The sequence below is a fragment of the Octopus bimaculoides genome, chromosome 4 (genome assembly GCF_046866305.1).
Source record: "Octopus bimaculoides isolate indiv1 chromosome 4, ASM4686630v1, whole genome shotgun sequence".
NCBI classification, from domain to species: domain Eukaryota; kingdom Metazoa; phylum Mollusca; class Cephalopoda; order Octopoda; family Octopodidae; genus Octopus; species Octopus bimaculoides.
The window spans coordinates 138,858,073-138,865,301 of record NC_142931.1 but is presented as its reverse complement, the minus strand read 5'-3'; the positions used below and the strand labels follow the sequence as shown (position 1 = coordinate 138,865,301).

At 37.5% G+C, this 7,229-nt stretch overlaps 1 protein-coding gene across 1 annotated transcript in view; it reads left to right on the top strand.

Moving 5' to 3' along the window:
- Positions 1 to 5,408: 5,408 nt before the first annotated feature.
- The window catches only part of LOC106868230 (uncharacterized), a 14,813-nt gene continuing 12,992 nt past the window's right edge, over positions 5,409 to 7,229 (top strand). The window contains exon 1 of the mRNA XM_014913396.3: positions 5,409 to 5,808. The gene's annotated coding sequence lies outside the window, so the exon portion shown is untranslated. The remainder of the gene's footprint in view (positions 5,809 to 7,229) is intronic.

Sequence of the window (7,229 nt, the reverse complement as noted above, 5' to 3'; positions counted from 1 at the left end):
AAAGTCTTTCGGTACCAAAAACACTACGTAAAACATTAATGAAAAATGTGGCCCCCGTTTTAAAAAAGATCCGAAAGTTTTGTGGTAATTTTCTTTTGTGTAAATAAATGTTTATGTTAATTAAATGCAGATAAATGTTTATGTTAATTAAATGTAAATAAATGTTTGTGTTAATCAAAAAATTATGTTAATTAAAAAATTTGCCAGCAAAATCTTATAAAATGACAATGTTCTAAAAAATGTACATGTTTATATGAAATCACGTGCTCATCTGATACTTGCTTTATTGACCCTGAAAAAAATGAAAGGCAAAGTCGATCACGGCGGAATTTGAACTCAGAACGTAGTGACGGGCGAAATACCGTTAAGCATTTTGTCCGCTGTGCAAACGAGTCTGCGCACTTGCCGCCTTAATTTTGTTTCATATTATCTTAGTGTTGCAATAATGTAATTAAAAAAACAAATTCCCACTGATAACGGCTAAAGAGTTAGAAATGAATCTGGTATCCGACAGGGGGAGCACTGGACAGATCTGATGTTTTTTACACCTTTTTACCATAAGAGAGAATTTTCTCTCTACGTAACTGGAATGAGTTTGTCTTTAGAAGTTGAAAAGTTTGCTTATGACGAAACACTGCTTGGTGTTGATATTGCTGTAAAATGTTTTGTTTGCTTGTTTTTTTCTTCTTTCTTGTCCTAATCTTCTTTAAAAAAAAAAGAAACGCTCATAGTATGGTGTCATCGAAGTTACACTATGCCTGAGAAATTGGCAGAATGCTCATCGTAGGGAATGCTTTTAAACAAGAGGCCTACTCGACCAAAGCCGACTTAAAGCTAGACAACAATAACTAGCTAGTAAGAGTTACTGCTAACGTTCATTAAATGAAATACAGAAGGTTAATTAAGAGAGGCAATTAAGGAAAGAACGTTCAGTAATTTCACTCGAGGGGGAAATGATGTCATTAAGCCAGCTCCACGCAGGAGCACATCAGTAAACGTAAAGAAAATTAATTAGTTAACAGTCTTTCTGAAGTAGAGTAATTTTCGCCGGTCATAGACTTTTGTACAAGGGGGACAAGACCGTCTTATTAGCATTATAGGCCCCCGGGCAAATTAATGTACTGGATCCCATAGCTATATATTTATCGACAGCAAGCTACAGCATACGCAGGTCAGAATTGGGCCCCTAGAACTTCGAGAAATCCCTGGCCTGGCAGTGCTACCGAGCGGGGGTAGGGTATTACTGGTTCGCCATAAACTCTACAGGCATAGAGGTGCCGTCAGCCGAGCCTGTCCGAGAGGCGCGCAGGGCGACGAAACTGTTTTGCATGCACTCGTTCAGCATGCAGTCGGTTCTAATGAACAATAGAAGCGTACGAATCAAATGCAGTATGTCGGATGCCACCAGTTTCCATGATGTGATTGGCAAAACGTACTCAGATAACATTTAAATCATTCTCCAAACACTCATCTCCGTTGTTCACTCAATCCATTCCTTTCTGAATGGTATGATATGCTAAAACTTTGGATAAAACCGTACCCTGTATTCGAGACTTGTAAAGAATGGCTCAAGATTAGAATTTAAACCAACCAAATAAATCAAAATAATTTGTCAGACAAGTTATTAGAGATCCGAAAGCTTGAGTTTTGCAAGTTTAATCTTGTTTTAATAGAAATCACATGATTTTCTTTCAAATCTTCATCTTCCGAAATTTCAGTTTTTACAGTGTTGATAGCAAGAGAGATCGGTGCGAGAAAAGCAACTATTATTATAAGATGCACGTTTGAGTACCAGAAGGTTTGGAGTGTAATAGCCTGAATGTTAAGATTTGCTATTGCCAATGTCTTCTACTATAGCCTCGGACCGACCAAAGCCTTGTGAGTGGATTTGGTAGACGGAAACTGAAAGAAGCCCGTCGTATAATATGTATATATATATATATATATGTATGTGTGTGTATATGTTTGTGTGTCTGTGTTTGTCCCCACCCCCAACATCGCTTAACAACCGATGCTGGTGTGTTTACGTCCCGATAGAATAAGTACCAGGCTTCCAAAGAATAAGTCCTGGGATCGATTTGCTCGACTAAAAGGCGGTGCTCCAGCATGACCGCAGTCAAATGACTGAAACAAGTAAACGAGAAAAGAGAGAAAGAGTAGCTTGTTCATAATCTTGACAGCTTTGAATGAGACGAAAGTTATCATTCGACTGAGAATTGATAAGTCTAATTTATTGGTGACACTGAGACAATTGCTGTAGCGACTCAAGCACGAAGTTCAATTTCGTAGAATTTTAAACCACGAAGTTTTTTGACTTCACGTATTAGATATAAAAAAAAAAAATAGACAAAACGTAGTTTTGTATAAATTAATCCTTCAGCCTTCACCCTTCAAATTACTCAATCAAATGAAATGCTTATTTATTCACATTGTTTTGAATTAATCAGGCGTTCGATGAGTAACTGTTTATTTTTGGAATGATCTTGTACGGTAGTAGTTGTGAAATGCTGGGTCCGGCCAGTTTGAACATAAAACATATTTGAGCCCCTTAAATGCTGAATAGTTAATGATGTCTCGCAGTCGAAATGAAAGGCTCGAAAACTGTGAATTGTCATGAACTGACATTTGATTTCCGGTTTGAGTTCTCGGAGCAGATTCTAATTGTTTGCTAAATTGTTGTGAAAAGAATACGAGAAGCAAATATATTTTGTTAGTTGACATTTATAGCCAGATAACCATCAACCGAGCTTTATTCATAAACTAGTGATTGTTTGAAAACAAAACAGAATAATAATATAAACAAAATCGGATAACAACAACAAGGCCTGAAATTTATTTGGGAGAAGAGGACAATCAATTACATCGACTCCAGTGCGTAACTGGTACTTATTTTATCGGCCCCGAAAGGATGAAAGGCAAAGTCGACTCTGGCAGAATTTGAACGCAGAATGTAAAGACAGACAAGATGCTGCAAAGCACTTTGTCCGGCGTGCTAACGACTCTGCCAGTTCGCCGCCTTAATAATGATTATAATGTGAAGGCGTATGGTTCAGTGGTTAGAATGTCGGGCTCACAATCATGAAGTAGCGAGTTCGATTCCTGTTGTGGGGTAGCGGTCGGTCCCATTGTTCCCCTATTAGCGACACCACTGGTCCCACATGAGAAGTTAAGCCAATATGACATACCTTAATGCACTAAAACCTTTCATTTGTCTTGAATAGACGCTGTTGGTATTCCAGGAGCGCCTAATATCTCGTGCGCCTTTTTATGCTGAATTCACGTAAGAAAAAAAAAGGATCTTTTTTAAAACGGGGGCCACATTTTTCATTAATGTTTTACGTAGTGTTTTTGGTACCGAAAGACTTTCAAACTTCGTATACTTATCTATTTTGTGTTATAGAACAGAAAAATATTTTTGTATTCGAATTTATTTCATGTAAAAAATTGTCTTATTTCGATAATTTCAACCAATCACTGACAAGTATTCAGTTGTTTACATTTACTCCTTTGGCTGATTAAGCGGTGTAAAGCGTATTTAATTTCCATAGCTTCGTTTTATTTGCTTTTTTCATTTTCTTTTTTTCTTCTTCGTTTTATTTGCTTTTTTCTTTTTAAATTTGCTGTTTTACCCTAACCCTAACCCTAACCCTATCGCCGATAGAATTATTTCAGAATCGTTTGTTTATGTAATCGGCACTTAATGTATATCGGCTGAATGGACGTCAGTGATTGGTTGAAATTACAGAAATACGACAACTTTAACATGGAATAACTTAGGGATTTCTTTTTTTTTTTTTAAAGAAGACTAAGAGAAAAAGATGTTTTATATGACACATTCTACCAGTGTTCCAAGTTTCAAAGTGTTTCGTTAATGAAAAATGTGGCCCCCGTTTTAAAAAAGATCCCCCCCAAAAAAAAGAGAGAGAGAGAGAGAGAGAGAGAGAGAGAGAAGGAAAAGACTAGTCCGAAATGTCACAATAGAAAATGTAATCCCGTTGAGAAGGTTATGAATAAAACACTTTGATCAGTGGTCTGTTTGGTCAAACTTGACTCGAAGTTAAGCAACAATAGCATATAGGTTCCCAGGCACTTACTGCCAAATCTACTTAACTGGAAGATTTATTCAAGATATCGGTGTATGTATGTATGTATGTATGTATGTATGTATGTATGTATGTATGTATGTATGAATATATCTATGTATGTATGTATGTATGTATGTACGTACGCATGCACGCACACGCGCGCGCGCACATATATACAGGGTGTTCAAAAAGTCTCTCCGCGGTGAATTTTTTCATCTTGCGCATCACCATGGCGCTACTTCAAGCGTTTTCGGTGAACGGATTATTTCGTAGTGACTTTGGCCACCAAGGTCACCTGATTTAACACCGTCAGACATTTTGTTTTTCTGAAGAGCAAGTAAAGGATCAGTGTACAAGAATCACCCGAAAGACTGTTAAATAGTTACTGCGGAGAGATTTTTTGAACACCCTGTACATTATCAATGAATCAAAAATCCACAACTTTCTCTCACTCTTTCTACCTGTTTCTGTTGTACCTGTATTTCAAAGGGGCCAGCTGTGTCACAGTCTGTGTCACGCCGAATCTCCCCGAGAACTACGTTAAGGGTACACTTGTCTGTGGAGTGCTCAGCCACTTGCACGTAACCGACGGAGTGCCACGATATATATATATATATATATATATATATATATATATATATATATATATATATATATATATATATATATATATATTATATATTATTATTATGTGTTTGTGTGTGTGTGTGTGTGTGTGTGTGTGTGTGAAGTATACACAGTATACAATGACGGTCAATCCCGTCAATCTCGACGTTTGAGTGTTCCAAGGAGAGTATTTTAAAGAAAAAAAGATTAACAATAAAAAAGAAAATAATAATAATAATAATAATAATAATAATAATAATAATAATAATAATAATATTACTCTTTACTCTTTTACTTGTTTCAGTGATTTGACTGCGGCCATGCTGGAGCACCGCCTTTAGTCGAGCAAATCGACCCCAGGACTAATTCTTTGTAAGCCTAGTACTTATTCTATCGGTCACTTTTTGCCGAACCGCTAAGTTACGGGGACGTAAACACACCAGCATCGGGTGTCAAGCGATGTTGGGTGGATAAACACAGACACACAAACACAGACACATATATATACATATATACGACAGGCTTCTTTCAGTTTCCGTCTACCAAATCCACTCACAAGGCTTTGGTCGGCCCGAGGCTATAGTAGAAGACACTTGCCCAAGGTGCCACGCAGTGGGACTAAACGCGGAACCATGTGGTTGGTAAACAAGCAAGCTACTAAACCACAAAACCACTCCTAATAACAATAACAACAACAACAACAACATTAAAACCACGAAAGAAAAATGTGAATAAGCAACACGACGATCAACATCTAATCTCCACCAAAAATAACCCAAAACAATGTGTCCCCCCCCCCCTCGACACACCTCACATCCAAACACAGAGATACAAAACAAAAACAACAATAGACTTTTGTGAATACTTAATTCGCAAACTGCTGCTGTTGTTTTTTTTTTTGTATTTGTGGCTGTTGTCACTATTGCTATCGGTTAATGGTCATTGTACCTGGTCTCGTAGTAATTAAGATAAGTTATGCATTGCACATGGTTAGTACTGGGCTGGGAAGTTAAAAGCGATAGGAAAGGAATATTATGGACGTTGAATGCGCCAGTAGACTTTATAATGGAGACTTTTACGCTGTGAGTGCTTTTGACTTACAGAACATCGTGTTTAGGTGAGTCTTGATTATTTAAAAATCAAAAAACAGTTTTATATTTATGTTTTCGTCAATATGATTTTTTTGTTTGTTCTTGAATATTTTCTCATACGAGTGAAAAAATTTTCTACCTACCTACCTAAACACGTACATACATATATACAGACATATATACATACATACATATATACAGACATATATACATACATACATATCTGTCTGTCTGTTTGACGGTGTGTCTGTCTATCTATCTATCTATCTATCTATCTATCTATCTATCTACTATCTCTCTCTCTCTCTCTATCTATCTATTTAATATCTATCTATTTAACGTCTATCCATCTATCTATCTACCTGTCTGTCTGTCTGTCTGTCTGTCTGTCTGTCTATCTATCTATCTATCTATCTATCTATCTATCTATCTATCTATTTATCTATCTATCTATCTAGCTATCTATCTGTCTGTCTTTCTATCTGACTGTCTTTCTGTCTGTTTGACGATCTGTCTGTCTGTCTGTCTGTTTGTCTGTCTATCTATCTATCTATCTATCAACGTATGTCATGCTCATGTAATGTCCCCACCACGAAAGAGTGATTATATATGTATGTATGTACGTGTGCATTTATTACTCCTTAGTCGCGTGGCTTAGTGGCTAGGGTGTCAGCATCATGATCGTAAGATTGTGGTTTCGATTCCTGGACCGAGCGACGCGTTGTGTTCTTGAGCAAAACACTTCATTTCACGTTGCTTCAGTCCACTCAGCTGCCAAAAATGAGTAACGCTGCGATGGACTGGAGTCCCGTCCAGCTGGGGAACACATACGCCATTGAAACCGGGAAACCGGGCCCATGAGCCTGGCTAGGCTTTAAAAGGGCGCATTTATTGTTTTATTTATTTCCAGAACACACACACATTCTATCAATTTTTCATCGTAAATATTTTTAATCTGTGGGAGGCGGGTGTTTTAAGGTCCACCATCTCCCTCTGGCACCCGCCATCTCCCATGAACAGGTTCTTTCTACAACGGGGCCAGATTAAGGCCAACTAATACCCTAAGCTCAATCTCACAATGGTGTCCCCTAATCCCTTCTCAATAGAATGACACATTAATATCTAATAATCAGCGAATATGGAAAAACAAGAAGGAAAAAAAAAGCTTGGTCAAGTGTCGTCTGCTAAGCCCAGAGCCGATCAATGTCTTATAAGTGCATTTGTTAGACAGAAATTGTATGAGAACCCGCCACACACACACACACACACACACACACACACACACACACGACAGGTTCCCATCACACAATTTCTGTCTATATGTATGTATGTCTCCTCTATTTTTAAATTATTATAAATCTTCTATTGAGGAGGGAGCCAGTTTCCAACAAAGATACAAGGCTCCATCTTTGGGATGTAGTTAACACAGACAAATTCACATTTGGAA